This window comes from Nelumbo lutea, chromosome 4 (assembly GCF_056320005.1).
Source record: "Nelumbo lutea isolate HS-2025 chromosome 4, American lotus-T2T, whole genome shotgun sequence".
In the NCBI taxonomy this organism is placed as follows: Eukaryota; Viridiplantae; Streptophyta; class Magnoliopsida; order Proteales; family Nelumbonaceae; genus Nelumbo; species Nelumbo lutea.
Window position 1 is genome coordinate 52752879 of NC_142687.1, and position 25790 is coordinate 52778668.

At 46.3% G+C, this 25790-nt stretch overlaps 51 non-coding genes and 3 pseudogenes across 51 annotated transcripts; all 54 read right to left on the reverse strand.

The window, feature by feature from the left end:
* Positions 1 to 155: 155 nt before the first annotated feature.
* Positions 156 to 274, reverse strand: LOC148859676 (5S ribosomal RNA). Its single transcript, XR_016096659.1, has one exon. It is a non-coding gene; the product is annotated as a 5S ribosomal RNA (ribosomal RNA).
* Positions 275 to 633: 359 nt separating this feature from the next.
* LOC148859677 (5S ribosomal RNA) lies at positions 634 to 752 on the reverse strand. Its single transcript, XR_016096053.1, has one exon. It is a non-coding gene; the product is annotated as a 5S ribosomal RNA (ribosomal RNA).
* Positions 753 to 1111: 359 nt separating this feature from the next.
* LOC148859678 (5S ribosomal RNA) lies at positions 1112 to 1230 on the reverse strand. Its single transcript, XR_016095133.1, has one exon. It is a non-coding gene; the product is annotated as a 5S ribosomal RNA (ribosomal RNA).
* A 359-nt stretch (positions 1231 to 1589) lies between these two features.
* On the reverse strand, positions 1590 to 1708 carry LOC148859679 (5S ribosomal RNA). Its single transcript, XR_016096883.1, has one exon. It is a non-coding gene; the product is annotated as a 5S ribosomal RNA (ribosomal RNA).
* A 359-nt stretch (positions 1709 to 2067) lies between these two features.
* LOC148859680 (5S ribosomal RNA) lies at positions 2068 to 2186 on the reverse strand. The gene has a single exon (XR_016096702.1). It is a non-coding gene; the product is annotated as a 5S ribosomal RNA (ribosomal RNA).
* Positions 2187 to 2545: 359 nt separating this feature from the next.
* On the reverse strand, positions 2546 to 2664 carry LOC148859681 (5S ribosomal RNA). The gene has a single exon (XR_016095134.1). It is a non-coding gene; the product is annotated as a 5S ribosomal RNA (ribosomal RNA).
* Positions 2665 to 3023: 359 nt separating this feature from the next.
* On the reverse strand, positions 3024 to 3142 carry LOC148859682 (5S ribosomal RNA). Its single transcript, XR_016096457.1, has one exon. It is a non-coding gene; the product is annotated as a 5S ribosomal RNA (ribosomal RNA).
* Positions 3143 to 3501: 359 nt separating this feature from the next.
* On the reverse strand, positions 3502 to 3620 carry LOC148859683 (5S ribosomal RNA). Its single transcript, XR_016096054.1, has one exon. It is a non-coding gene; the product is annotated as a 5S ribosomal RNA (ribosomal RNA).
* Positions 3621 to 3979: 359 nt separating this feature from the next.
* Positions 3980 to 4098, reverse strand: LOC148859684 (5S ribosomal RNA). Its single transcript, XR_016095135.1, has one exon. It is a non-coding gene; the product is annotated as a 5S ribosomal RNA (ribosomal RNA).
* Positions 4099 to 4457: 359 nt separating this feature from the next.
* Positions 4458 to 4576, reverse strand: LOC148859685 (5S ribosomal RNA). The gene has a single exon (XR_016096048.1). It is a non-coding gene; the product is annotated as a 5S ribosomal RNA (ribosomal RNA).
* A 359-nt stretch (positions 4577 to 4935) lies between these two features.
* Positions 4936 to 5054, reverse strand: LOC148859686 (5S ribosomal RNA). Its single transcript, XR_016095136.1, has one exon. It is a non-coding gene; the product is annotated as a 5S ribosomal RNA (ribosomal RNA).
* Positions 5055 to 5413: 359 nt separating this feature from the next.
* LOC148859687 (5S ribosomal RNA) lies at positions 5414 to 5532 on the reverse strand. Its single transcript, XR_016095964.1, has one exon. It is a non-coding gene; the product is annotated as a 5S ribosomal RNA (ribosomal RNA).
* Positions 5533 to 5891: 359 nt separating this feature from the next.
* LOC148859688 (5S ribosomal RNA) lies at positions 5892 to 6010 on the reverse strand. The gene has a single exon (XR_016095139.1). It is a non-coding gene; the product is annotated as a 5S ribosomal RNA (ribosomal RNA).
* Positions 6011 to 6369: 359 nt separating this feature from the next.
* Positions 6370 to 6488, reverse strand: LOC148859689 (5S ribosomal RNA). Its single transcript, XR_016095966.1, has one exon. It is a non-coding gene; the product is annotated as a 5S ribosomal RNA (ribosomal RNA).
* Positions 6489 to 6847: 359 nt separating this feature from the next.
* On the reverse strand, positions 6848 to 6966 carry LOC148859690 (5S ribosomal RNA). The gene has a single exon (XR_016095148.1). It is a non-coding gene; the product is annotated as a 5S ribosomal RNA (ribosomal RNA).
* Positions 6967 to 7325: 359 nt separating this feature from the next.
* On the reverse strand, positions 7326 to 7444 carry LOC148859691 (5S ribosomal RNA). Its single transcript, XR_016095159.1, has one exon. It is a non-coding gene; the product is annotated as a 5S ribosomal RNA (ribosomal RNA).
* A 359-nt stretch (positions 7445 to 7803) lies between these two features.
* On the reverse strand, positions 7804 to 7922 carry LOC148859692 (5S ribosomal RNA). Its single transcript, XR_016096395.1, has one exon. It is a non-coding gene; the product is annotated as a 5S ribosomal RNA (ribosomal RNA).
* Positions 7923 to 8281: 359 nt separating this feature from the next.
* Positions 8282 to 8400, reverse strand: LOC148859693 (5S ribosomal RNA). Its single transcript, XR_016095967.1, has one exon. It is a non-coding gene; the product is annotated as a 5S ribosomal RNA (ribosomal RNA).
* A 359-nt stretch (positions 8401 to 8759) lies between these two features.
* LOC148859694 (5S ribosomal RNA) lies at positions 8760 to 8878 on the reverse strand. The gene has a single exon (XR_016096211.1). It is a non-coding gene; the product is annotated as a 5S ribosomal RNA (ribosomal RNA).
* A 359-nt stretch (positions 8879 to 9237) lies between these two features.
* LOC148859695 (5S ribosomal RNA) lies at positions 9238 to 9356 on the reverse strand. Its single transcript, XR_016095170.1, has one exon. It is a non-coding gene; the product is annotated as a 5S ribosomal RNA (ribosomal RNA).
* A 359-nt stretch (positions 9357 to 9715) lies between these two features.
* Positions 9716 to 9834, reverse strand: LOC148859696 (5S ribosomal RNA). The gene has a single exon (XR_016096884.1). It is a non-coding gene; the product is annotated as a 5S ribosomal RNA (ribosomal RNA).
* Positions 9835 to 10193: 359 nt separating this feature from the next.
* Positions 10194 to 10312, reverse strand: LOC148859697 (5S ribosomal RNA). Its single transcript, XR_016096885.1, has one exon. It is a non-coding gene; the product is annotated as a 5S ribosomal RNA (ribosomal RNA).
* Positions 10313 to 10671: 359 nt separating this feature from the next.
* Positions 10672 to 10790, reverse strand: LOC148859698 (5S ribosomal RNA; annotated as a pseudogene).
* Positions 10791 to 11149: 359 nt separating this feature from the next.
* On the reverse strand, positions 11150 to 11268 carry LOC148859699 (5S ribosomal RNA). The gene has a single exon (XR_016097036.1). It is a non-coding gene; the product is annotated as a 5S ribosomal RNA (ribosomal RNA).
* A 359-nt stretch (positions 11269 to 11627) lies between these two features.
* On the reverse strand, positions 11628 to 11746 carry LOC148859700 (5S ribosomal RNA). The gene has a single exon (XR_016095780.1). It is a non-coding gene; the product is annotated as a 5S ribosomal RNA (ribosomal RNA).
* Positions 11747 to 12105: 359 nt separating this feature from the next.
* Positions 12106 to 12224, reverse strand: LOC148859701 (5S ribosomal RNA). Its single transcript, XR_016096886.1, has one exon. It is a non-coding gene; the product is annotated as a 5S ribosomal RNA (ribosomal RNA).
* Positions 12225 to 12583: 359 nt separating this feature from the next.
* LOC148859702 (5S ribosomal RNA) lies at positions 12584 to 12702 on the reverse strand. The gene has a single exon (XR_016096660.1). It is a non-coding gene; the product is annotated as a 5S ribosomal RNA (ribosomal RNA).
* Positions 12703 to 13061: 359 nt separating this feature from the next.
* LOC148859703 (5S ribosomal RNA) lies at positions 13062 to 13180 on the reverse strand. Its single transcript, XR_016096055.1, has one exon. It is a non-coding gene; the product is annotated as a 5S ribosomal RNA (ribosomal RNA).
* Positions 13181 to 13539: 359 nt separating this feature from the next.
* Positions 13540 to 13658, reverse strand: LOC148859704 (5S ribosomal RNA). Its single transcript, XR_016095181.1, has one exon. It is a non-coding gene; the product is annotated as a 5S ribosomal RNA (ribosomal RNA).
* Positions 13659 to 14017: 359 nt separating this feature from the next.
* On the reverse strand, positions 14018 to 14136 carry LOC148859705 (5S ribosomal RNA). The gene has a single exon (XR_016096887.1). It is a non-coding gene; the product is annotated as a 5S ribosomal RNA (ribosomal RNA).
* A 359-nt stretch (positions 14137 to 14495) lies between these two features.
* LOC148859706 (5S ribosomal RNA) lies at positions 14496 to 14614 on the reverse strand. Its single transcript, XR_016097751.1, has one exon. It is a non-coding gene; the product is annotated as a 5S ribosomal RNA (ribosomal RNA).
* Positions 14615 to 14973: 359 nt separating this feature from the next.
* Positions 14974 to 15092, reverse strand: LOC148859707 (5S ribosomal RNA). Its single transcript, XR_016095193.1, has one exon. It is a non-coding gene; the product is annotated as a 5S ribosomal RNA (ribosomal RNA).
* Positions 15093 to 15451: 359 nt separating this feature from the next.
* LOC148859708 (5S ribosomal RNA) lies at positions 15452 to 15570 on the reverse strand. The gene has a single exon (XR_016096458.1). It is a non-coding gene; the product is annotated as a 5S ribosomal RNA (ribosomal RNA).
* Positions 15571 to 15929: 359 nt separating this feature from the next.
* On the reverse strand, positions 15930 to 16048 carry LOC148859709 (5S ribosomal RNA; annotated as a pseudogene).
* A 359-nt stretch (positions 16049 to 16407) lies between these two features.
* LOC148859710 (5S ribosomal RNA) lies at positions 16408 to 16526 on the reverse strand. The gene has a single exon (XR_016097037.1). It is a non-coding gene; the product is annotated as a 5S ribosomal RNA (ribosomal RNA).
* Positions 16527 to 16885: 359 nt separating this feature from the next.
* LOC148859711 (5S ribosomal RNA) lies at positions 16886 to 17004 on the reverse strand. Its single transcript, XR_016095781.1, has one exon. It is a non-coding gene; the product is annotated as a 5S ribosomal RNA (ribosomal RNA).
* Positions 17005 to 17363: 359 nt separating this feature from the next.
* LOC148859712 (5S ribosomal RNA) lies at positions 17364 to 17482 on the reverse strand. Its single transcript, XR_016096888.1, has one exon. It is a non-coding gene; the product is annotated as a 5S ribosomal RNA (ribosomal RNA).
* Positions 17483 to 17841: 359 nt separating this feature from the next.
* On the reverse strand, positions 17842 to 17960 carry LOC148859713 (5S ribosomal RNA). Its single transcript, XR_016096661.1, has one exon. It is a non-coding gene; the product is annotated as a 5S ribosomal RNA (ribosomal RNA).
* A 359-nt stretch (positions 17961 to 18319) lies between these two features.
* LOC148859714 (5S ribosomal RNA) lies at positions 18320 to 18438 on the reverse strand (annotated as a pseudogene).
* Positions 18439 to 18797: 359 nt separating this feature from the next.
* Positions 18798 to 18916, reverse strand: LOC148859715 (5S ribosomal RNA). The gene has a single exon (XR_016096058.1). It is a non-coding gene; the product is annotated as a 5S ribosomal RNA (ribosomal RNA).
* Positions 18917 to 19275: 359 nt separating this feature from the next.
* On the reverse strand, positions 19276 to 19394 carry LOC148859716 (5S ribosomal RNA). Its single transcript, XR_016095782.1, has one exon. It is a non-coding gene; the product is annotated as a 5S ribosomal RNA (ribosomal RNA).
* A 359-nt stretch (positions 19395 to 19753) lies between these two features.
* Positions 19754 to 19872, reverse strand: LOC148859717 (5S ribosomal RNA). The gene has a single exon (XR_016098098.1). It is a non-coding gene; the product is annotated as a 5S ribosomal RNA (ribosomal RNA).
* A 359-nt stretch (positions 19873 to 20231) lies between these two features.
* Positions 20232 to 20350, reverse strand: LOC148859718 (5S ribosomal RNA). Its single transcript, XR_016096663.1, has one exon. It is a non-coding gene; the product is annotated as a 5S ribosomal RNA (ribosomal RNA).
* A 359-nt stretch (positions 20351 to 20709) lies between these two features.
* LOC148859719 (5S ribosomal RNA) lies at positions 20710 to 20828 on the reverse strand. The gene has a single exon (XR_016096059.1). It is a non-coding gene; the product is annotated as a 5S ribosomal RNA (ribosomal RNA).
* Positions 20829 to 21187: 359 nt separating this feature from the next.
* Positions 21188 to 21306, reverse strand: LOC148859720 (5S ribosomal RNA). Its single transcript, XR_016095204.1, has one exon. It is a non-coding gene; the product is annotated as a 5S ribosomal RNA (ribosomal RNA).
* Positions 21307 to 21665: 359 nt separating this feature from the next.
* Positions 21666 to 21784, reverse strand: LOC148859721 (5S ribosomal RNA). Its single transcript, XR_016096889.1, has one exon. It is a non-coding gene; the product is annotated as a 5S ribosomal RNA (ribosomal RNA).
* A 359-nt stretch (positions 21785 to 22143) lies between these two features.
* On the reverse strand, positions 22144 to 22262 carry LOC148859722 (5S ribosomal RNA). The gene has a single exon (XR_016097752.1). It is a non-coding gene; the product is annotated as a 5S ribosomal RNA (ribosomal RNA).
* A 359-nt stretch (positions 22263 to 22621) lies between these two features.
* Positions 22622 to 22740, reverse strand: LOC148859723 (5S ribosomal RNA). Its single transcript, XR_016095215.1, has one exon. It is a non-coding gene; the product is annotated as a 5S ribosomal RNA (ribosomal RNA).
* A 359-nt stretch (positions 22741 to 23099) lies between these two features.
* LOC148859724 (5S ribosomal RNA) lies at positions 23100 to 23218 on the reverse strand. Its single transcript, XR_016096459.1, has one exon. It is a non-coding gene; the product is annotated as a 5S ribosomal RNA (ribosomal RNA).
* A 359-nt stretch (positions 23219 to 23577) lies between these two features.
* Positions 23578 to 23696, reverse strand: LOC148859725 (5S ribosomal RNA). Its single transcript, XR_016096060.1, has one exon. It is a non-coding gene; the product is annotated as a 5S ribosomal RNA (ribosomal RNA).
* A 359-nt stretch (positions 23697 to 24055) lies between these two features.
* LOC148859726 (5S ribosomal RNA) lies at positions 24056 to 24174 on the reverse strand. Its single transcript, XR_016095226.1, has one exon. It is a non-coding gene; the product is annotated as a 5S ribosomal RNA (ribosomal RNA).
* Positions 24175 to 24533: 359 nt separating this feature from the next.
* Positions 24534 to 24652, reverse strand: LOC148859727 (5S ribosomal RNA). The gene has a single exon (XR_016096890.1). It is a non-coding gene; the product is annotated as a 5S ribosomal RNA (ribosomal RNA).
* A 359-nt stretch (positions 24653 to 25011) lies between these two features.
* Positions 25012 to 25130, reverse strand: LOC148859728 (5S ribosomal RNA). The gene has a single exon (XR_016097753.1). It is a non-coding gene; the product is annotated as a 5S ribosomal RNA (ribosomal RNA).
* Positions 25131 to 25489: 359 nt separating this feature from the next.
* Positions 25490 to 25608, reverse strand: LOC148859729 (5S ribosomal RNA). Its single transcript, XR_016095237.1, has one exon. It is a non-coding gene; the product is annotated as a 5S ribosomal RNA (ribosomal RNA).
* Positions 25609 to 25790: the final 182 nt, after the last annotated feature.

Here is a 25790-nt window from a genome sequence, read left to right on the forward strand (position 1 = left end):
GAATGCCAAAAGCCCGGTTTTGCACCGTTCCCATTCAGTAATGACGGTCGTTCCGCAAATGGTCCGAGTATCCGGCACGTTGTTTCCAGTTGTCTCGCCGAAACGACATATGGAATTTGCAAATAGTATATCAAAAATAAAATATTAATAAAATTGGGGTGCAACAAGAGGACTTCCCAGGAGGTCACCCATCCTAGTACTACTCTCGCCCAAGCACGCTTAACTTCGGAGTTCTGATGGGATCCGGTGCAATAGTGCTGGTATGATCGCACCCGTTTGCTTCTTGTTCGTTTTAATCTTTATGCACTCATTATCTTGCTCCCCTCCGTTAATTCTTTCAGATTTGAAAAAACGGTATATGCAACTTTCCTCCCTTGGTTACCGTGCACAAGCTCCCAGGTGAGCGGAGTTATTCCTTTCTAGATCTGCCGCATCCCCGGATAAATGTAGTAATATCGCGGGGCCCACAATGCACGACGAATGCCAAAAGCCCGGTTTTGCACCGTTCCCATTCAGTAATGACGGTCGTTCCGCAAATGGTCCGAGTATCCGGCACGTTGTTTCCAGTTGTCTCGCCGAAACGACATATGGAATTTGCAAATAGTATATCAAAAATAAAATATTAATAAAATTGTGGTGCAACACGAGGACTTCCCAGGAGGTCACCCATCCTAGTACTACTCTCGCCCAAGCACGCTTAACTTCGGAGTTCTGATGGGATCCGGTGCATTAGTGCTGGTATGATCGCACCCGTTTGCTTCTTGTTCGCTTTAATCTTTATGCACTCATTATCTTGCTCCCCTCCGTTAATTCTTTCAAATTTGAAAAAACGGTGTATGCAACTTTCCTCCCTTGGTGACCGTGCACAAGTTCCCAGGTGAGCGGAGTTATTCCTTTCTAGATCTGCCGCATCCCCGGATAAATGTAGTAATATCGCGGGGCCCACAATGCACGACGAATGCCAAAAGCCCGGTTTTGCACCGTTCCCATTCAGTAATGACGGTCGTTCCGCAAATGGTCCGAGTATCCGGCACGTTGTTTCCAGTTGTCTCGCCGAAACGACATATGGAATTTGCAAATAGTATATCAAAAATAAAATATTAATAAAATTGGGGTGCAACACGAGGACTTCCCAGGAGGTCACCCATCCTAGTACTACTCTCGCCCAAGCACGCTTAACTTCGGAGTTCTGATGGGATCCGGTGCATTAGTGCTGGTATGATCGCACCCGTTTGCTTCTTGTTCGTTTTAATCTTTATGCACTCATTATCTTGCTCCCCTCCGTTAATTCTTTCAGATTTGAAAAAACGGTATATGCAACTTTCCTCCCTTGGTTACCGTGCACAAGCTCCCAGGTGAGCGGAGTTATTCCTTTCTAGATCTGCCGCATCCCCGGATAAATGTAGTAATATCGCGGGGCCCACAATGCACGACGAATGCCAAAAGCCCAGTTTTGCACCGTTCCCATTCAGTAATGACGGTCGTTCCGCAAATGGTGCGAGTATCCGGCACGTTGTTTCGAGTTGTCTCGCCGAAACGACATATGGAATTTGCAAATAGTATATCAAAAATAAAATATTAATAAAATTGGGGTGCAACACGAGGACTTCCCAGGAGGTCACCCATCCTAATACTACTCTCGCCCAAGCACGCTTAATTTCGGAGTTCTGATGGGATCCGGTGCATTAGTGCTGGTATGATCGCACCCGTTTTCTTCTTGTTCGCTTTAATCTTTATGCACTCACTATCTTGCTCCCCTCCATTAATTCTTTCAGACATGAAAAAACGGTGTATGCAACTTTCCTCCCTTGGTAACCGTGCACAAGCTCCCTGGTGAGCGGAGTTATTCCTTTCTAGATCTGCCGCATCTCCGGATAAATGTAGTAATATCGCGGGGCCCACAATGCACGACGAATGCCAAAAGCCCGGTTTTGCACCGTTCCCATTCAGTAATGACGGTCGTTCCGCAAATGGTGCGAGTATCCGGCACGTTGTTTCGAGTTGTCTCGCCGAAACGACATATGGAATTTGCAAATAGTATATCAAAAATAAAATATTAATAAAATTGGGGTGCAACACGAGGACTTCCCAGGAGGTCACCCATCCTAGTACTACTCTCGCCCAAGCACGCTTAACTTCGGAGTTCTGATGGGATACGGTGCATTAGTGCTGGTATGATCGCACCCGTTTGCTTCTTGTTCGCTTTAATCTTTATGCACTCATTATCTTGCTCCCCTCCGTTAATTCTTTCAGATTTGAAAAAACGGTGTATGCAACTTTCCTCCCTTGGTGACCGTGCACAAGCTCCCAGGTGAGCGGAGTTATTCCTTTCTAGATCTGCCGCATCCCCGGATAAATGTAGTAATATCGCGGGGCCCACAATGCACGACGAATGCCAAAAGCCCGGTTTTGCACCGTTCCCATTCAGTAATGACGGTCGTTCCGCAAATGGTCCGAGTATCCGGCACGTTGTTTCCAGTTGTCTCGCCGAAACGACATATGGAATTTGCAAATAGTATATCAAAAATAAAATATTAATAAAATTGGGGTGCAACACGAGGACTTCCCAGGAGGTCACCCATCCTAGTACTACTCTCGCCCAAGCACGCTTAACTTCGGAGTTCTGATGGGATCCGGTGCATTAGTGCTGGTATGATCGCACCCGTTTGCTTCTTGTTCGTTTTAATCTTTATGCACTCATTATCTTGCTCCCCTCCGTTAATTCTTTCAGATTTGAAAAAACGGTATATGCAACTTTCCTCCCTTGGTAACCGTGCACAAGCTCCCTGGTGAGCGGAGTTATTCCTTTCTAGATCTGCCGCATCTCCGGATAAATGTAGTAATATCGCGGGGCCCACAATGCACGACGAATGCCAAAAGCCCGGTTTTGCACCGTTCCCATTCAGTAATGACGGTCGTTCCGCAAATGGTCCGAGTATCCGGCACGTTGTTTCCAGTTGTCTCGCCGAAACGACATATGGAATTTGCAAATAGTATATCAAAAATAAAATATTAATAAAATTGGGGTGCAACAAGAGGACTTCCCAGGAGGTCACCCATCCTAGTACTACTCTCGCCCAAGCACGCTTAACTTCGGAGTTCTGATGGGATCCGGTGCATTAGTGCTGGTATGATCGCACCCGTTTGCTTCTTGTTCGTTTTAATCTTTATGCACTCATTATCTTGCTCCCCTCCGTTAATTCTTTCAGATTTGAAAAAACGGTATATGCAACTTTCCTCCCTTGGTTACCGTGCACAAGCTCCCAGGTGAGCGGAGTTATTCCTTTCTAGATCTGCCGCATCCCCGGATAAATGTAGTAATATCGCGGGGCCCACAATGCACGACGAATGCCAAAAGCCCGGTTTTGCACCGTTCCCATTCAGTAATGACGGTCGTTCCGCAAATGGTCCGAGTATCCGGCACGTTGTTTCCAGTTGTCTCGCCGAAACGACATATGGAATTTGCAAATAGTATATCAAAAATAAAATATTAATAAAATTGTGGTGCAACACGAGGACTTCCCAGGAGGTCACCCATCCTAGTACTACTCTCGCCCAAGCACGCTTAACTTCGGAGTTCTGATGGGATCCGGTGCATTAGTGCTGGTATGATCGCACCCGTTTGCTTCTTGTTCGCTTTAATCTTTATGCACTCATTATCTTGCTCCCCTCCGTTAATTCTTTCAGATTTGAAAAAACGGTGTATGCAACTTTCCTCCCTTGGTGACCGTGCACAAGTTCCCAGGTGAGCGGAGTTATTCCTTTCTAGATCTGCCGCATCCCCGGATAAATGTAGTAATATCGCGGGGCCCACAATGCACGACGAATGCCAAAAGCCCGGTTTTGCACCGTTCCCATTCAGTAATGACGGTCGTTCCGCAAATGGTCCGAGTATCCGGCACGTTGTTTCCAGTTGTCTCGCCGAAACGACATATGGAATTTGCAAATAGTATATCAAAAATAAAATATTAATAAAATTGGGGTGCAACACGAGGACTTCCCAGGAGGTCACCCATCCTAGTACTACTCTCGCCCAAGCACGCTTAACTTCGGAGTTCTGATGGGATCCGGTGCATTAGTGCTGGTATGATCGCACCCGTTTGCTTCTTGTTCGCTTTAATCTTTATGCACTCATTATCTTGCTCACCTCCGTTAATTCTTTCAGTTTTGAAAAAACGGTGTATGCAACTTTCCTCCCTTGGTGACCGTGCACAAGCTCCCAGGTGAGCGGAGTTATTCCTTTCTAGATCTGCCGCATCCCCGGATAAATGTAGTAATATCGCGGGGCCCACAATGCACGACGAATGCCAAAAGACCGGTTTTGCACCGTTCCCATTCAGTAATGACGGTCGTTCTGCAAATGGTCCGAGTATCCGGCACGTTGTTTCCAGTTGTCTCGCCGAAACGACATATGGAATTTGCAAATAGTATATCAAAAATAAAATATTAATAAAATTGGGGTGCAACACGAGGACTTCCCAGGAGGTCACCCATCCTAGTACTACTCTCACCCAAGCACGCTTAACTTCGGAGTTCTGATGGGATCCGGTGCATTAGTGCTGGTATGATCGCACCCGTTTGCTTCTTGTTCGTTTTAATCTTTATGCACTCATTATCTTGCTCCCCTCCGTTAATTCTTTCAGATTTGAAAAAACGGTATATGCAACTTTCCTCCCTTGGTTACCGTGCACAAGCTCCCAGGTGAGCGGAGTTATTCCTTTCTAGATCTGCCGCATCCCCGGATAAATGTAGTAATATCGCGGGGCCCACAATGCACGACGAATGCCAAAAGCCCGATTTTGCACCGTTCCCATTCAGTAATGACGGTCGTTCCGCAAATGGTCCGAGTATCCGGCACGTTGTTTCCAGTTGTCTCGCCGAAACGACATATGGAATTTGCAAATAGTATATCAAAAATAAAATATTAATAAAATTGGGGTGCAACACGAGGACTTCCCAGGAGGTCACCCATCCTAGTACTACTCTCGCCCAAGCACGCTTAACTTCGGAGTTCTGATGGGATCCGGTGCATTAGTGCTGGTATGATCGCACCCATTTGCTTCTTGTTCGCTTTAATCTTTATGCACTCATTATCTTGCTCCCCTCCGTTAATTCTTTCAGATTTGAAAAAACGGTGTATGCAACTTTCCTCCCTTGGTAACCGTGCACAAGCTCCCAGGTGAGCGGAGTTATTCCTTTCTAGATCTGCCGCATCCCCGGATAAATGTAGTAATATCGCGGGGCCCACAATGCACGACGAATGCCAAAAGCCCGGTTTTGCACCGTTCCCATTCAGTAATGACGGTCGTTCCGCAAGTGGTCCGAGTATCCGGCACGTTGTTTCCACTTGTCTCGCCGAAACGACATATGGAATTTGCAAATAGTATATCAAAAATAAATTATTAATAAAATTGGGGAGCAACACGAGGACTTCCCAGGAGGTCACCCATCCTAGTACTACTCTCGCCCAAGCACGCTTAACTTCGGAGTTCTGATGGGATCCGGTGCATTAGTGCTGGTATGATCGCACCCGTTTGCTTCTTGTTCGTTTTAATCTTTATGCACTCATTATCTTGCTCCCCTCCGTTAATTCTTTCAGATTTGAAAAAACGGTATATGCAACTTTCCTCCCTTGGTTACCGTGCACAAGCTCCCAGGTGAGCGGAGTTATTCCTTTCTAGATCTGCCGCACCCCCGGATAAATGTAGTAATATCGCGGGGCCCACAATGCACGACGAATGCCAAAAGCCCGGTTTTGCACCGTTCCCATTCAGTAATGACGGTCGTTCCGCAAATGGTGCGAGTATCCGGCACGTTGTTTCCAGTTGTCTCGCCGAAACGACATATGGAATTTGCAAATAGTATATCAAAAATAAAATATTAATAAAATTGGGGTGCAACACGAGGACTTCCCAGGAGGTCACCCATCCTAGTACTACTCTCGCCCAAGCACGCTTAACTTCGGAGTTCTGATGGGATCCGGTGCATTAGTGCTGGTATGATCGCACCCGTTTGCTTCTTGTTCGCTTTAATCTTTATGCACTCATTATCTTGCTCCCCTCCGTTAATTCTTTCAGATTTGAAAAAACGGTGTATGCAACTTTCCTCCCTTGGTAACCGTGCACAAGCTCCCAGGTGAGCGGAGTTATTCCTTTCTAGATCTGCCGCATCCCCGGATAAATGTAGTAATATCGCGGGGCCCACAATGCACGACGAATGCCAAAAGCCCGGTTTTGCACCGTTCCCATTCAGTAATGACGGTCGTTCCGCAAATGGTCCGAGTATCCGGCACGTTGTTTCCAGTTGTCTCGCCGAAACGACATATGGAATTTGCAAATAGTATATCAAAAATAAAATATTAATAAAATTGGGGAGCAACACGAGGACTTCCCAGGAGGTCACCCATCCTAGTACTACTCTCGCCCAAGCACGCTTAACTTCGGAGTTCTGATGGGATCCGGTGCATTAGTGCTGGTATGATCGCACCCGTTTGCTTCTTGTTCGTTTTAATCTTTATGCACTCATTATCTTGCTCCCCTCCGTTAATTCTTTCAGATTTGAAAAAACGGTATATGCAACTTTCCTCCCTTGGTTACCGTGCACAAGCTCCCAGGTGAGCGGAGTTATTCCTTTCTAGATCTGCCGCATCCCCGGATAAATGTAGTAATATCGCGGGGCCCACAATGCACGACGAATGCCAAAAGCCCGGTTTTGCACCGTTCCCATTCAGTAATGACGGTCGTTCCGCAAATGGTGCGAGTATCCGGCACGTTGTTTCCAGTTGTCTCGCCGAAACGACATATGGAATTTGCAAATAGTATATCAAAAATAAAATATTAATAAAATTGGGGTGCAACACGAGGACTTCCCAGGAGGTCACCCATCCTAGTACTACTCTCGCCCAAGCACGCTTAACTTCGGAGTTCTGATGGGATCCGGTGCATTAGTGCTGGTATGATCGCACCCGTTTGCTTCTTGTTCGCTTTAATCTTTATGCACTCATTATCTTGCTCACCTCCGTTAATTCTTTCAGTTTTGAAAAAACGGTGTATGCAACTTTCCTCCCTTGGTGACCGTGCACAAGCTCCCAGGTGAGCGGAGTTATTCCTTTCTAGATCTGCCGCATCCCCGGATAAATGTAGTAATATCGCGGGGCCCACAATGCACGACGAATGCCAAAAGACCGGTTTTGCACCGTTCCCATTCAGTAATGACGGTCGTTCTGCAAATGGTCCGAGTATCCGGCACGTTGTTTCCAGTTGTCTCGCCGAAACGACATATGGAATTTGCAAATAGTATATCAAAAATAAAATATTAATAAAATTGGGGTGCAACACGAGGACTTCCCAGGAGGTCACCCATCCTAGTACTACTCTCGCCCAAGCACGCTTAACTTCGGAGTTCTGATGGGATCCGGTGCATTAGTGCTGGTATGATCGCACCCGTTTGCTTCTTGTTCGTTTTAATCTTTATGCACTCATTATCTTGCTCCCCTCCGTTAATTCTTTCAGATTTGAAAAAACGGTATATGCAACTTTCCTCCCTTGGTTACCGTGCACAAGCTCCCAGGTGAGCGGAGTTATTCCTTTCTAGATCTGCCGCATCCCCGGATAAATGTAGTAATATCGCGGGGCCCACAATGCACGACGAATGCCAAAAGCCCGATTTTGCACCGTTCCCATTCAGTAATGACGGTCGTTCCGCAAATGGTCCGAGTATCCGGCACGTTGTTTCCAGTTGTCTCGCCGAAACGACATATGGAATTTGCAAATAGTATATCAAAAATAAAATATTAATAAAATTGGGGTGCAACACGAGGACTTCCCAGGAGGTCACCCATCCTATTACTACTCTCGCCCAAGCACGCTTAACTTCGGAGTTCTGATGGGATCCGGTGCATTAGTGCTGGTATGATCGCACCCATTTGCTTCTTGTTCGCTTTAATCTTTATGCACTCATTATCTTGCTCCCCTCCGTTAATTCTTTCAGATTTGAAAAAACGGTGTATGCAACTTTCCTCCCTTGGTAACCGTGCACAAGCTCCCAGGTGAGCGGAGTTATTCCTTTCTAGATCTGCCGCATCCCCGGATAAATGTAGTAATATCGCGGGGCCCACAATGCACGACGAATGCCAAAAGCCCGGTTTTGCACCGTTCCCATTCAGTAATGACGGTCGTTCCGCAAGTGGTCCGAGTATCCGGCACGTTGTTTCCACTTGTCTCGCCGAAACGACATATGGAATTTGCAAATAGTATATCAAAAATAAAATATTAATAAAATTGGGGAGCAACACGAGGACTTCCCAGGAGGTCACCCATCCTAGTACTACTCTCGCCCAAGCACGCTTAACTTCGGAGTTCTGATGGGATCCGGTGCATTAGTGCTGGTATGATCGCACCCGTTTGCTTCTTGTTCGTTTTAATCTTTATGCACTCATTATCTTGCTCCCCTCCGTTAATTCTTTCAGATTTGAAAAAACGGTATATGCAACTTTCCTCCCTTGGTTACCGTGCACAAGCTCCCAGGTGAGCGGAGTTATTCCTTTCTAGATCTGCCGCACCCCCGGATAAATGTAGTAATATCGCGGGGCCCACAATGCACGACGAATGCCAAAAGCCCGGTTTTGCACCGTTCCCATTCAGTAATGACGGTCGTTCCGCAAATGGTGCGAGTATCCGGCACGTTGTTTCCAGTTGTCTCGCCGAAACGACATATGGAATTTGCAAATAGTATATCAAAAATAAAATATTAATAAAATTGGGGTGCAACACGAGGACTTCCCAGGAGGTCACCCATCCTAGTACTACTCTCGCCCAAGCACGCTTAACTTCGGAGTTCTGATGGGATCCGGTGCATTAGTGCTGGTATGATAGCACCCGTTTGCTTCTTGTTCGCTTTAATCTTTATGCACTCATTATCTTGCTCACCTCCGTTAATTCTTTCAGTTTTGAAAAAACGGTGTATGCAACTTTCCTCCCTTGGTGACCGTGCACATGCTCCCAGGTGAGCGGAGTTATTCCTTTCTAGATCTGCCGCATCCCCGGATAAATGTAGTAATATCGCGGGGCCCACAATGCACGACGAATGCCAAAAGCCCGGTTTTGCACCGTTCCCATTCAGTAATGACGGTCGTTCCGCAAATGGTCCGAGTATCCGGCACGTTGTTTCCAGTTGTCTCGCCGAAACGACATATGGAATTTGCAAATAGTATATCAAAAATAAAATATTAATAAAATTGGGGTGCAACACGAGGACTTCCCAGGAGGTCACCCATCCTAGTACTACTCTCGCCCAAGCACGCTTAACTTCGGAGTTCTGATGGGATCCGGTGCATTAGTGCTGGTATGATCGCACCCGTTTGCTTCTTGTTCGTTTTAATCTTTATGCACTCATTATCTTGCTCCCCTCCGTTAATTCTTTCAGATTTGAAAAAACGGTATATGCAACTTTCCTCCCTTGGTTACCGTGCACAAGCTCCCAGGTGAGCGGAGTTATTCCTTTCTAGATCTGCCGCATCCCCGGATAAATGTAGTAATATCGCGGGGCCCACAATGCACGACGAATGCCAAAAGCCCAGTTTTGCACCGTTCCCATTCAGTAATGACGGTCGTTCCGCAAATGGTGCGAGTATCCGGCACGTTGTTTCGAGTTGTCTCGCCGAAACGACATATGGAATTTGCAAATAGTATATCAAAAATAAAATATTAATAAAATTGGGGTGCAACACGAGGACTTCCCAGGAGGTCACCCATCCTAATACTACTCTCGCCCAAGCACGCTTAATTTCGGAGTTCTGATGGGATCCGGTGCATTAGTGCTGGTATGATCGCACCCGTTTTCTTCTTGTTCGCTTTAATCTTTATGCACTCACTATCTTGCTCCCCTCCATTAATTCTTTCAGACATGAAAAAACGGTGTATGCAACTTTCCTCCCTTGGTAACCGTGCACAAGCTCCCAGGTGAGCGGAGTTATTCCTTTCTAGATCTGCCGCATCTCCGGATAAATGTAGTAATATCGCGGGGCCCACAATGCACGACGAATGCCAAAAGCCCGGTTTTGCACCGTTCCCATTCAGTAATGACGGTCGTTCCGCAAATGGTGCGAGTATCCGGCACGTTGTTTCGAGTTGTCTCGCCGAAACGACATATGGAATTTGCAAATAGTATATCAAAAATAAAATATTAATAAAATTGGGGTGCAACACGAGGACTTCCCAGGAGGTCACCCATCCTAATACTACTCTCGCCCAAGCACGCTTAATTTCGGAGTTCTGATGGGATCCGGTGCATTAGTGCTGGTATGATCGCACCCGTTTTCTTCTTGTTCGCTTTAATCTTTATGCACTCACTATCTTGCTCCCCTCCATTAATTCTTTCAGACATGAAAAAACGGTGTATGCAACTTTCCTCCCTTGGTAACCGTGCACAAGCTCCCTGGTGAGCGGAGTTATTCCTTTCTAGATCTGCCGCATCTCCGGATAAATGTAGTAATATCGCGGGGCCCACAATGCACGACGAATGCCAAAAGCCCGGTTTTGCACCGTTCCCATTCAGTAATGACGGTCGTTCCGCAAATGGTGCGAGTATCCGGCACGTTGTTTCGAGTTGTCTCGCCGAAACGACATATGGAATTTGCAAATAGTATATCAAAAATAAAATATTAATAAAATTGGGGTGCAACAAGAGGACTTCCCAGGAGGTCACCCATCCTATTACTACTCTCGCCCAAGCACGCTTAACTTCGGAGTTCTGATGGGATACGGTGCATTAGTGCTGGTATGATCGCACCCGTTTGCTTCTTGTTCGCTTTAATCTTTATGCACTCATTATCTTGCTCCCCTCCGTTAATTCTTTCAGATTTGAAAAAACGGTGTATAAAACTTTCCTCCCTTGGTTACCGTGCACAAGCTCCCAGGTGAGCGGAGTTATTCCTTTCTAGATCTGCCGCATCACCGGATAAATGTAGTAATATCGCGGGGCCCACAATGCACGACGAATGCCAAAAGCCCGGTTTTGCACCGTTCCCATTCAGTAATGACGGTCGTTCCGCAAATGGTCCGAGTATCCGGCACGTTGTTTCCAGTTGTCTCGCCGAAACGACATATGGAATTTGCAAATAGTATATCAAAAATAAAATATTAATAAAATTGTGGTGCAACACGAGGACTTCCCAGGAGGTCACCCATCCTAGTACTACTCTCGCCCAAGCACGCTTAATTTCGGAGTTCTGATGGGATCCGGTGCATTAGTGCTGGTATGATCGCACCCGTTTGCTTCTTGTTCGCTTTAATCTTTATGCACTCATTATCTTGCTCCCCTCCGTTAATTCTTTCAGATTTGAAAAAACGGTGTATGCAACTTTCCTCCCTTGGTGACCGTGCACAAGTTCCCAGGTGAGCGGAGTTATTCCTTTCTAGATCTGCCGCATCCCCGGATAAATGTAGTAATATCGCGGGGCCCACAATGCACGACGAATGCCAAAAGCCCGGTTTTGCACCGTTCCCATTCAGTAATGACGGTCGTTCCGCAAATGGTCCGAGTATCCGGCACGTTGTTTCCAGTTGTCTCGCCGAAACGACATATGGAATTTGCAAATAGTATATCAAAAATAAAATATTAATAAAATTGGGGTGCAACACGAGGACTTCCCAGGAGGTCACCCATCCTACTACTACTCTCGCCCAAGCACGCTTAACTTCGGAGTTCTGATGGGATCCGGTGCATTAGTGCTGGTATGATCGCACCCGTTTGCTTCTTGTTCGTTTTAATCTTTATGCACTGATTATCTTGCTCCCCTCCGTTAATTCTTTCAGATTTGAAAAAACGGTATATGCAACTTTCCTCCCTTGGTTACCGTGCACAAGCTCCCAGGTGAGCGGAGTTATTCCTTTCTAGATCTGCCGCATCCCCGGATAAATGTAGTAATATCGCGGGGCCCACAATGCACGACGAATGCCAAAAGCCCGGTTTTGCACCGTTCCCATTCAGTAATGACGGTCGTTCCGCAAATGGTGCGAGTATCCGGCACGTTGTTTCGAGTTGTCTCGCCGAAACGACATATGGAATTTGCAAATAGTATATCAAAAATAAAATATTAATAAAATTGGGGTGCAACACGAGGACTTCCCAGGAGGTCACCCATCCTAATACTACTCTCGCCCAAGCACGCTTAATTTCGGAGTTCTGATGGGATCCGGTGCATTAGTGCTGGTATGATCGCACCCGTTTTCTTCTTGTTCGCTTTAATCTTTATGCACTCACTATCTTGCTCCCCTCCATTAATTCTTTCAGACTTGAAAAAACGGTGTATGCAACTTTCCTCCCTTGGTAACCGTGCACAAGCTCCCAGGTGAGCGGAGTTATTCCTTTCTAGATCTGCCGCATCTCCGGATAAATGTAGTAATATCGCGGGGCCCACAATGCACGACGAATGCCAAAAGCCCGGTTTTGCACCGTTCCCATTCAGTAATGACGGTCGTTCCGCAAATGGTCCGAGTATCCGGCACGTTGTTTCCAGTTGTCTCGCCGAAACGACATATGGAATTTGCAAATAGTATATCAAAAATAAAATATTAATAAAATTGGGGTGCAACAAGAGGACTTCCCAGGAGGTCACCCATCCTAGTACTACTCTCGCCCAAGCACGCTTAACTTCGGAGTTCTGATGGGATCCGGTGCAATAGTGCTGGTATGATCGCACCCGTTTGCTTCTTGTTCGTTTTAATCTTTATGCACTCATTATCTTGCTCCCCTCCGTTAATTCTTTCAGATTTGAAAAAACGGTATATGCAACTTTCCTCCCTTGGTTACCGTGCACAAGCTCCCAGGTGAGCGGAGTTATTCCTTTCTAGATCTGCCGCATCCCCGGATAAATGTAGTAATATCGCGGGGCCCACAATGCACGACGAATGCCAAAAGCCCGGTTTTGCACCGTTCCCATTCAGTAATGACGGTCGTTCCGCAAATGGTCCGAGTATCCGGCACGTTGTTTCCAGTTGTCTCGCCGAAACGACATATGGAATTTGCAAATAGTATATCAAAAATAAAATATTAATAAAATTGTGGTGCAACACGAGGACTTCCCAGGAGGTCACCCATCCTAGTACTACTCTCGCCCAAGCACGCTTAACTTCGGAGTTCTGATGGGATCCGGTGCATTAGTGCTGGTATGATCGCACCCGTTTGCTTCTTGTTCGCTTTAATCTTTATGCACTCATTATCTTGCTCCCCTCCGTTAATTCTTTCAGATTTGAAAAAACGGTGTATGCAACTTTCCTCCCTTGGTGACCGTGCACAAGCTCCCAGGTGAGCGGAGTTATTCCTTTCTAGATCTGCCGCATCCCCGGATAAATGTAGTAATATCGCGGGGCCCACAATGCACGACGAATGCCAAAAGCCCGGTTTTGCACCGTTCCCATTCAGTAATGACGGTCGTTCCGCAAATGGTCCGAGTATCCGGCACGTTGTTTCCAGTTGTCTCGCCGAAACGACATATGGAATTTGCAAATAGTATATCAAAAATAAAATATTAATAAAATTGGGGTGCAACACGAGGACTTCCCAGGAGGTCACCCATCCTAGTACTACTCTCGCCCAAGCACGCTTAACTTCGGAGTTCTGATGGGATCCGGTGCATTAGTGCTGGTATGATCGCACCCGTTTGCTTCTTGTTCGTTTTAATCTTTATGCACTCATTATCTTGCTCCCCTCCGTTAATTCTTTCAGATTTGAAAAAACGGTATATGCAACTTTCCTCCCTTGGTTACCGTGCACAAGCTCCCAGGTGAGCGGAGTTATTCCTTTCAAGATCTGCCGCATCCCCGGATAAATGTAGTAATATCGCGGGGCCCACAATGCACGACGAATGCCAAAAGCCCAGTTTTGCACCGTTCCCATTCAGTAATGACGGTCGTTCCGCAAATGGTGCGAGTATCCGGCACGTTGTTTCGAGTTGTCTCGCCGAAACGACATATGGAATTTGCAAATAGTATATCAAAAATAAAATATTAATAAAATTGGGGTGCAACACGAGGACTTCCCAGGAGGTCACCCATCCTAATACTACTCTCGCCCAAGCACGCTTAATTTCGGAGTTCTGATGGGATCCGGTGCATTAGTGCTGGTATGATCGCACCCGTTTTCTTCTTGTTCGCTTTAATCTTTATGCACTCACTATCTTGCTCCCCTCCATTAATTCTTTCAGACATGAAAAAACGGTGTATGCAACTTTCCTCCCTTGGTAACCGTGCACAAGCTCCCAGGTGAGCGGAGTTATTCCTTTCTAGATCTGCCGCATCTCCGGATAAATGTAGTAATATCGCGGGGCCCACAATGCACGACGAATGCCAAAAGCCCGGTTTTGCACCGTTCCCATTCAGTAATGACGGTCGTTCCGCAAATGGTGCGAGTATCCGGCACGTTGTTTCGAGTTGTCTCGCCGAAACGACATATGGAATTTGCAAATAGTATATCAAAAATAAAATATTAATAAAATTGGGGTGCAACAAGAGGACTTCCCAGGAGGTCACCCATCCTAGTACTACTCTCGCCCAAGCACGCTTAACTTCGGAGTTCTGATGGGATACGGTGCATTAGTGCTGGTATGATCGCACCCGTTTGCTTCTTGTTCGCTTTAATCTTTATGCACTCATTATCTTGCTCCCCTCCGTTAATTCTTTCAGATTTGAAAAAACGGTGTATGCAACTTTCCTCCCTTGGTGACCGTGCACAAGCTCCCAGGTGAGCGGAGTTATTCCTTTCTAGATCTGCCGCATCCCCGGATAAATGTAGTAATATCGCGGGGCCCACAATGCACGACGAATGCCAAAAGCCCGGTTTTGCACCGTTCCCATTCAGTAATGACGGTCGTTCCGCAAATGGTCCGAGTATCCGGCACGTTGTTTCCAGTTGTCTCGCCGAAACGACATATGGAATTTGCAAATAGTATATCAAAAATAAAATATTAATAAAATTGGGGTGCAACACGAGGACTTCCCAGGAGGTCACCCATCCTAGTACTACTCTCGCCCAAGCACGCTTAACTTCGGAGTTCTGATGGGATCCGGTGCATTAGTGCTGGTATGATCGCACCCGTTTGCTTCTTGTTCGTTTTAATCTTTATGCACTCATTATCTTGCTCCCCTCCGTTAATTCTTTCAGATTTGAAAAAACGGTATATGCAACTTTCCTCCCTTGGTAACCGTGCACAAGCTCCCTGGTGAGCGGAGTTATTCCTTTCTAGATCTGCCGCATCTCCGGATAAATGTAGTAATATCGCGGGGCCCACAATGCACGACGAATGCCAAAAGCCCGGTTTTGCACCGTTCCCATTCAGTAATGACGGTCGTTCCGCAAATGGTCCGAGTATCCGGCACGTTGTTTCCAGTTGTCTCGCCGAAACGACATATGGAATTTGCAAATAGTATATCAAAAATAAAATATTAATAAAATTGGGGTGCAACAAGAGGACTTCCCAGGAGGTCACCCATCCTAGTACTACTCTCGCCCAAGCACGCTTAACTTCGGAGTTCTGATGGGATCCGGTGCATTAGTGCTGGTATGATCGCACCCGTTTGCTTCTTGTTCGTTTTAATCTTTATGCACTCATTATCTTGCTCCCCTCCGTTAATTCTTTCAGATTTGAAAAAACGGTATATGCAACTTTCCTCCCTTGGTTACCGTGCACAAGCTCCCAGGTGAGCGGAGTTATTCCTTTCTAGATCTGCCGCATCCCCGGATAAATGTAGTAATATCGCGGGGCCCACAATGCACGACGAATGCCAAAAGCCCGGTTTTGCACCGTTCCCATTCAGTAATGACGGTCGTTCCGCAAATGGTCCGAGTATCCGGCACGTTGTTTCCAGTTGTCTCGCCGAAACGACATATGGAATTTGCAAATAGTATATCAAAAATAAAATATTAATAAAATTGGGGTGCAACAAGAGGACTTCCCAGGAGGTCACCCATCCTATTACTACTCTCGCCCAAGCACGCTTAACTTCGGAGTTCTGATGGGATACGGTGCATTAGTGCTGGTATGATCGCACCCGTTTGCTTCTTGTTCGCTTTAATCTTTATGCACTCATTATCTTGCTCCCCTCCGTTAATTCTTTCAGATTTGAAAAAACGGTGTATAAAACTTTCCTCCCTTGGTTACCGTGCACAAGCTCCCAGGTGAGCGGAGTTATTCCTTTCTAGATCTGCCGCATCACCGGATAAATGTAGTAATATCGCGGGGCCCACAATGCACGACGAATGCCAAAAGCCCGGTTTTGCACCGTTCCCATTCAGTAATGACGGTCGTTCCGCAAATGGTCCGAGTATCCGGCACGTTGTTTCCAGTTGTCTCGCCGAAACGACATATGGAATTTGCAAATAGTATATCAAAAATAAAATATTAATAAAATTGTGGTGCAACACGAGGACTTCCCAGGAGGTCACCCATCCTAGTACTACTCTCGCCCAAGCACGCTTAATTTCGGAGTTCTGATGGGATCCGGTGCATTAGTGCTGGTATGATCGCACCCGTTTGCTTCTTGTTCGCTTTAATCTTTATGCACTCATTATCTTGCTCCCCTCCGTTAATTCTTTCAGATTTGAAAAAACGGTGTATGCAACTTTCCTCCCTTGGTGACCGTGCACAAGTTCCCAGGTGAGCGGAGTTATTCCTTTCTAGATCTGCCGCATCCCCGGATAAATGTAGTAATATCGCGGGGCCCACAATGCACGACGAATGCCAAAAGCCCGGTTTTGCACCGTTCCCATTCAGTAATGACGGTCGTTCCGCAAATGGTCCGAGTATCCGGCACGTTGTTTCCAGTTGTCTCGCCGAAACGACATATGGAATTTGCAAATAGTATATCAAAAATAAAATATTAATAAAATTGGGGTGCAACACGAGGACTTCCCAGGAGGTCACCCATCCTACTACTACTCTCGCCCAAGCACGCTTAACTTCGGAGTTCTGATGGGATCCGGTGCATTAGTGCTGGTATGATCGCACCCGTTTGCTTCTTGTTCGTTTTAATCTTTATGCACTGATTATCTTGCTCCCCTCCGTTAATTCTTTCAGATTTGAAAAAACGGTATATGCAACTTTCCTCCCTTGGTTACCGTGCACAAGCTCCCAGGTGAGCGGAGTTATTCCTTTCTAGATCTGCCGCATCCCCGGATAAATGTAGTAATATCGCGGGGCCCACAATGCACGACGAATGCCAAAAGCCCGGTTTTGCACCGTTCCCATTCAGTAATGACGGTCGTTCCGCAAATGGTGCGAGTATCCGGCACGTTGTTTCGAGTTGTCTCGCCGAAACGACATATGGAATTTGCAAATAGTATATCAAAAATAAAATATTAATAAAATTGGGGTGCAACACGAGGACTTCCCAGGAGGTCACCCATCCTAATACTACTCTCGCCCAAGCACGCTTAATTTCGGAGTTCTGATGGGATCCGGTGCATTAGTGCTGGTATGATCGCACCCGTTTTCTTCTTGTTCGCTTTAATCTTTATGCACTCACTATCTTGCTCCCCTCCATTAATTCTTTCAGAAATGAAAAAACGGTGTATGCAACTTTCCTCCCTTGGTAACCGTGCACAAGCTCCCTGGTGAGCGGAGTTATTCCTTTCTAGATCTGCCGCATCTCCGGATAAATGTAGTAATATCGCGGGGCCCACAATGCACGACGAATGCCAAAAGCCCGGTTTTGCACCGTTCCCATTCAGTAATGACGGTCGTTCCGCAAATGGTCCGAGTATCCGGCACGTTGTTTCCAGTTGTCTCGCCGAAACGACATATGGAATTTGCAAATAGTATATCAAAAATAAAATATTAATAAAATTGGGGTGCAACAAGAGGACTTCCCAGGAGGTCACCCATCCTAGTACTACTCTCGCCCAAGCACGCTTAACTTCGGAGTTCTGATGGGATCCGGTGCAATAGTGCTGGTATGATCGCACCCGTTTGCTTCTTGTTCGTTTTAATCTTTATGCACTCATTATCTTGCTCCCCTCCGTTAATTCTTTCAGATTTGAAAAAACGGTATATGCAACTTTCCTCCCTTGGTTACCGTGCACAAGCTCCCAGGTGAGCGGAGTTATTCCTTTCTAGATCTGCCGCATCCCCGGATAAATGTAGTAATATCGCGGGGCCCACAATGCACGACGAATGCCAAAAGCCCGGTTTTGCACCGTTCCCATTCAGTAATGACGGTCGTTCCGCAAATGGTCCGAGTATCCGGCACGTTGTTTCCAGTTGTCTCGCCGAAACGACATATGGAATTTGCAAATAGTATATCAAAAATAAAATATTAATAAAATTGGGGTGCAACAAGAGGACTTCCCAGGAGGTCACCCATCCTATTACTACTCTCGCCCAAGCACGCTTAACTTCGGAGTTCTGATGGGATACGGTGCATTAGTGCTGGTATGATCGCACCCGTTTGCTTCTTGTTCGCTTTAATCTTTATGCACTCATTATCTTGCTCCCCTCCGTTAATTCTTTCAGATTTGAAAAAACGGTGTATAAAACTTTCCTCCCTTGGTTACCGTGCACAAGCTCCCAGGTGAGCGGAGTTATTCCTTTCTAGATCTGCCGCATCACCGGATAAATGTAGTAATATCGCGGGGCCCACAATGCACGACGAATGCCAAAAGCCCGGTTTTGCACCGTTCCCATTCAGTAATGACGGTCGTTCCGCAAATGGTCCGAGTATCCGGCACGTTGTTTCCAGTTGTCTCGCCGAAACGACATATGGAATTTGCAAATAGTATATCAAAAATAAAATATTAATAAAATTGTGGTGCAACACGAGGACTTCCCAGGAGGTCACCCATCCTAGTACTACTCTCGCCCAAGCACGCTTAACTTCGGAGTTCTGATGGGATCCGGTGCATTAGTGCTGGTATGATCGCACCCGTTTGCTTCTTGTTCGCTTTAATCTTTATGCACTCATTATCTTGCTCCCCTCCGTTAATTCTTTCAGATTTGAAAAAACGGTGTATGCAACTTTCCTCCCTTGGTGACCGTGCACAAGTTCCCAGGTGAGCGGAGTTATTCCTTTCTAGATCTGCCGCATCCCCGGATAAATGTAGTAATATCGCGGGGCCCACAATGCACGACGAATGCCAAAAGCCCGGTTTTGCACCGTTCCCATTCAGTAATGACGGTCGTTCCGCAAATGGTCCGAGTATCCGGCACGTTGTTTCCAGTTGTCTCGCCGAAACGACATATGGAATTTGCAAATAGTATATCAAAAATAAAATATTAATAAAATTGGGGTGCAACACGAGGACTTCCCAGGAGGTCACCCATCCTACTACTACTCTCGCCCAAGCACGCTTAACTTCGGAGTTCTGATGGGATCCGGTGCATTAGTGCTGGTATGATCGCACCCGTTTGCTTCTTGTTCGTTTTAATCTTTATGCACTGATTATCTTGCTCCCCTCCGTTAATTCTTTCAGATTTGAAAAAACGGTATATGCAACTTTCCTCCCTTGGTTACCGTGCACAAGCTCCCAGGTGAGCGGAGTTATTCCTTTCTAGATCTGCCGCATCCCCGGATAAATGTAGTAATATCGCGGGGCCCACAATGCACGACGAATGCCAAAAGCCCGGTTTTGCACCGTTCCCATTCAGTAATGACGGTCGTTCCGCAAATGGTGCGAGTATCCGGCACGTTGTTTCGAGTTGTCTCGCCGAAACGACATATGGAATTTGCAAATAGTATATCAAAAATAAAATATTAATAAAATTGGGGTGGAACACGAGGACTTCCCAGGAGGTCACCCATCCTAATACTACTCTCGCCCAAGCACGCTTAATTTCGGAGTTCTGATGGGATCCGGTGCATTAGTGCTGGTATGATCGCACCCGTTTTCTTCTTGTTCGCTTTAATCTTTATGCACTCACTATCTTGCTCCCCTCCATTAATTCTTTCAGACATGAAAAAACGGTGTATGCAACTTTCCTCCCTTGGTAACCGTGCACAAGCTCCCAGGTGAGCGGAGTTATTCCTTTCTAGATCTGCCGCATCTCCGGATAAATGTAGTAATATCGCGGGGCCCACAATGCACGACGAATGCCAAAAGCCCGGTTTTGCACCGTTCCCATTCAGTAATGACGGTCGTTCCGCAAATGGTCCGAGTATCCGGCACGTTGTTTCCAGTTGTCTCGCCGAAACGACATATGGAATTTGCAAATAGTATATCAAAAATAAAATATTAATAAAATTGGGGTGCAACAAGAGGACTTCCCAGGAGGTCACCCATCCTAGTACTACTCTCGCCCAAGCACGCTTAACTTCGGAGTTCTGATGGGATCCGGTGCAATAGTGCTGGTATGATCGCACCCGTTTGCTTCTTGTTCGTTTTAATCTTTATGCACTCATTATCTTGCTCCCCTCCGTTAATTCTTTCAGATTTGAAAAAACGGTATATGCAACTTTCCTCCCTTGGTTACCGTGCACAAGCTCCCAGGTGAGCGGAGTTATTCCTTTCTAGATCTGCCGCATCCCCGGATAAATGTAGTAATATCGCGGGGCCCACAATGCACGACGAATGCCAAAAGCCCGGTTTTGCACCGTTCCCATTCAGTAATGACGGTCGTTCCGCAAATGGTCCGAGTATCCGGCACGTTGTTTCCAGTTGTCTCGCCGAAACGACATATGGAATTTGCAAATAGTATATCAAAAATAAAATATTAATAAAATTGTGGTGCAACACGAGGACTTCCCAGGAGGTCACCCATCCTAGTACTACTCTCGCCCAAGCACGCTTAACTTCGGAGTTCTGATGGGATCCGGTGCATTAGTGCTGGTATGATCGCACCCGTTTGCTTCTTGTTCGCTTTAATCTTTATGCACTCATTATCTTGCTCCCCTCCGTTAATTCTTTCAGATTTGAAAAAACGGTGTATGCAACTTTCCTCCCTTGGTGACCGTGCACAAGCTCCCAGGTGAGCGGAGTTATTCCTTTCTAGATCTGCCGCATCCCCGGATAAATGTAGTAATATCGCGGGGCCCACAATGCACGACGAATGCCAAAAGCCCGGTTTTGCACCGTTCCCATTCAGTAATGACGGTCGTTCCGCAAATGGTCCGAGTATCCGGCACGTTGTTTCCAGTTGTCTCGCCGAAACGACATATGGAATTTGCAAATAGTATATCAAAAATAAAATATTAATAAAATTGGGGTGCAACACGAGGACTTCCCAGGAGGTCACCCATCCTAGTACTACTCTCGCCCAAGCACGCTTAACTTCGGAGTTCTGATGGGATCCGGTGCATTAGTGCTGGTATGATCGCACCCGTTTGCTTCTTGTTCGTTTTAATCTTTATGCACTCATTATCTTGCTCCCCTCCGTTAATTCTTTCAGATTTGAAAAAACGGTATATGCAACTTTCCTCCCTTGGTTACCGTGCACAAGCTCCCAGGTGAGCGGAGTTATTCCTTTCTAGATCTGCCGCATCCCCGGATAAATGTAGTAATATCGCGGGGCCCACAATGCACGACGAATGCCAAAAGCCCAGTTTTGCACCGTTCCCATTCAGTAATGACGGTCGTTCCGCAAATGGTGCGAGTATCCGGCACGTTGTTTCGAGTTGTCTCGCCGAAACGACATATGGAATTTGCAAATAGTATATCAAAAATAAAATATTAATAAAATTGGGGTGCAACACGAGGACTTCCCAGGAGGTCACCCATCCTAATACTACTCTCGCCCAAGCACGCTTAATTTCGGAGTTCTGATGGGATCCGGTGCATTAGTGCTGGTATGATCGCACCCGTTTTCTTCTTGTTCGCTTTAATCTTTATGCACTCACTATCTTGCTCCCCTCCATTAATTCTTTCAGACATGAAAAAACGGTGTATGCAACTTTCCTCCCTTGGTAACCGTGCACAAGCTCCCTGGTGAGCGGAGTTATTCCTTTCTAGATCTGCCGCATCTCCGGATAAATGTAGTAATATCGCGGGGCCCACAATGCACGACGAATGCCAAAAGCCCGGTTTTGCACCGTTCCCATTCAGTAATGACGGTCGTTCCGCAAATGGTGCGAGTATCCGGCACGTTGTTTCGAGTTGTCTCGCCGAAACGACATATGGAATTTGCAAATAGTATATCAAAAATAAAATATTAATAAAATTGGGGTGCAACAAGAGGACTTCCCAGGAGGTCACCCATCCTAGTACTACTCTCGCCCAAGCACGCTTAACTTCGGAGTTCTGATGGGATACGGTGCATTAGTGCTGGTATGATCGCACCCGTTTGCTTCTTGTTCGCTTTAATCTTTATGCACTCATTATCTTGCTCCCCTCCGTTAATTCTTTCAGATTTGAAAAAACGGTGTATGCAACTTTCCTCCCTTGGTGACCGTGCACAAGCTCCCAGGTGAGCGGAGTTATTCCTTTCTAGATCTGCCGCATCCCCGGATAAATGTAGTAATATCGCGGGGCCCACAATGCACGACGAATGCCAAAAGCCCGGTTTTGCACCGTTCCCATTCAGTAATGACGGTCGTTCCGCAAATGGTCCGAGTATCCGGCACGTTGTTTCCAGTTGTCTCGCCGAAACGACATATGGAATTTGCAAATAGTATATCAAAAATAAAATATTAATAAAATTGGGGTGCAACACGAGGACTTCCCAGGAGGTCACCCATCCTAGTACTACTCTCGCCCAAGCACGCTTAACTTCGGAGTTCTGATGGGATCCGGTGCATTAGTGCTGGTATGATCGCACCCGTTTGCTTCTTGTTCGTTTTAATCTTTATGCACTCATTATCTTGCTCCCCTCCGTTAATTCTTTCAGATTTGAAAAAACGGTATATGCAACTTTCCTCCCTTGGTAACCGTGCACAAGCTCCCAGGTGAGCGGAGTTATTCCTTTCTAGATCTGCCGCATCTCCGGATAAATGTAGTAATATCGCGGGGCCCACAATGCACGACGAATGCCAAAAGCCCGGTTTTGCACCGTTCCCATTCAGTAATGACGGTCGTTCCGCAAATGGTCCGAGTATCCGGCACGTTGTTTCCAGTTGTCTCGCCGAAACGACATATGGAATTTGCAAATAGTATATCAAAAATAAAATATTAATAAAATTGGGGTGCAACAAGAGGACTTCCCAGGAGGTCACCCATCCTAGTACTACTCTCGCCCAAGCACGCTTAACTTCGGAGTTCTGATGGGATCCGGTGCATTAGTGCTGGTATGATCGCACCCGTTTGCTTCTTGTTCGTTTTAATCTTTATGCACTCATTATCTTGCTCCCCTCCGTTAATTCTTTCAGATTTGAAAAAACGGTATATGCAACTTTCCTCCCTTGGTTACCGTGCACAAGCTCCCAGGTGAGCGGAGTTATTCCTTTCTAGATCTGCCGCATCCCCGGATAAATGTAGTAATATCGCGGGGCCCACAATGCACGACGAATGCCAAAAGCCCGGTTTTGCACCGTTCCCATTCAGTAATGACGGTCGTTCCGCAAATGGTCCGAGTATCCGGCACGTTGTTTCCAGTTGTCTCGCCGAAACGACATATGGAATTTGCAAATAGTATATCAAAAATAAAATATTAATAAAATTGTGGTGCAACACGAGGACTTCCCAGGAGGTCACCCATCCTAGTACTACTCTCGCCCAAGCACGCTTAACTTCGGAGTTCTGATGGGATCCGGTGCATTAGTGCTGGTATGATCGCACCCGTTTGCTTCTTGTTCGCTTTAATCTTTATGCACTCATTATCTTGCTCCCCTCCGTTAATTCTTTCAGATTTGAAAAAACGGTGTATGCAACTTTCCTCCCTTGGTGACCGTGCACAAGTTCCCAGGTGAGCGGAGTTATTCCTTTCTAGATCTGCCGCATCCCCGGATAAATGTAGTAATATCGCGGGGCCCACAATGCACGACGAATGCCAAAAGCCCGGTTTTGCACCGTTCCCATTCAGTAATGACGGTCGTTCCGCAAATGGTCCGAGTATCCGGCACGTTGTTTCCAGTTGTCTCGCCGAAACGACATATGGAATTTGCAAATAGTATATCAAAAATAAAATATTAATAAAATTGGGGTGCAACACGAGGACTTCCCAGGAGGTCACCCATCCTAGTACTACTCTCGCCCAAGCACGCTTAACTTCGGAGTTCTGATGGGATCCGGTGCATTAGTGCTGGTATGATCGCACCCGTTTGCTTCTTGTTCGTTTTAATCTTTATGCACTCATTATCTTGCTCCCCTCCGTTAATTCTTTCAGATTTGAAAAAACGGTATATGCAACTTTCCTCCCTTGGTTACCGTGCACAAGCTCCCAGGTGAGCGGAGTTATTCCTTTCTAGATCTGCCGCATCCCCGGATAAATGTAGTAATATCGCGGGGCCCACAATGCACGACGAATGCCAAAAGCCCAGTTTTGCACCGTTCCCATTCAGTAATGACGGTCGTTCCGCAAATGGTGCGAGTATCCGGCACGTTGTTTCGAGTTGTCTCGCCGAAACGACATATGGAATTTGCAAATAGTATATCAAAAATAAAATATTAATAAAATTGGGGTGCAACACGAGGACTTCCCAGGAGGTCACCCATCCTAATACTACTCTCGCCCAAGCACGCTTAATTTCGGAGTTCTGATGGGATCCGGTGCATTAGTGCTGGTATGATCGCACCCGTTTTCTTCTTGTTCGCTTTAATCTTTATGCACTCACTATCTTGCTCCCCTCCATTAATTCTTTCAGACTTGAAAAAACGGTGTATGCAACTTTCCTCCCTTGGTAACCGTGCACAAGCTCCCTGGTGAGCGGAGTTATTCCTTTCTAGATCTGCCGCATCTCCGGATAAATGTAGTAATATCGCGGGGCCCACAATGCACGACGAATGCCAAAAGCCCGGTTTTGCACCGTTCCCATTCAGTAATGACGGTCGTTCCGCAAATGGTGCGAGTATCCGGCACGTTGTTTCGAGTTGTCTCGCCGAAACGACATATGGAATTTGCAAATAGTATATCAAAAATAAAATATTAATAAAATTGGGGTGCAACAAGAGGACTTCCCAGGAGGTCACCCATCCTAGTACTACTCTCGCCCAAGCACGCTTAACTTCGGAGTTCTGATGGGATACGGTGCATTAGTGCTGGTATGATCGCACCCGTTTGCTTCTTGTTCGCTTTAATCTTTATGCACTCATTATCTTGCTCCCCTCCGTTAATTCTTTCAGATTTGAAAAAACGGTGTATGCAACTTTCCTCCCTTGGTGACCGTGCACAAGCTCCCAGGTGAGCGGAGTTATTCCTTTCTAGATCTGCCGCATCCCCGGATAAATGTAGTAATATCGCGGGGCCCACAATGCACGACGAATGCCAAAAGCCCGGTTTTGCACCGTTCCCATTCAGTAATGACGGTCGTTCCGCAAATGGTCCGAGTATCCGGCACGTTGTTTCCAGTTGTCTCGCCGAAACGACATATGGAATTTGCAAATAGTATATCAAAAATAAAATATTAATAAAATTGGGGTGCAACACGAGGACTTCCCAGGAGGTCACCCATCCTAGTACTACTCTCGCCCAAGCACGCTTAACTTCGGAGTTCTGATGGGATCCGGTGCATTAGTGCTGGTATGATCGCACCCGTTTGCTTCTTGTTCGTTTTAATCTTTATGCACTCATTATCTTGCTCCCCTCCGTTAATTCTTTCAGATTTGAAAAAACGGTATATGCAACTTTCCTCCCTTGGTTACCGTGCACAAGCTCCCAGGTGAGCGGAGTTATTCCTTTCAAGATCTGCCGCATCCCCGGATAAATGTAGTAATAT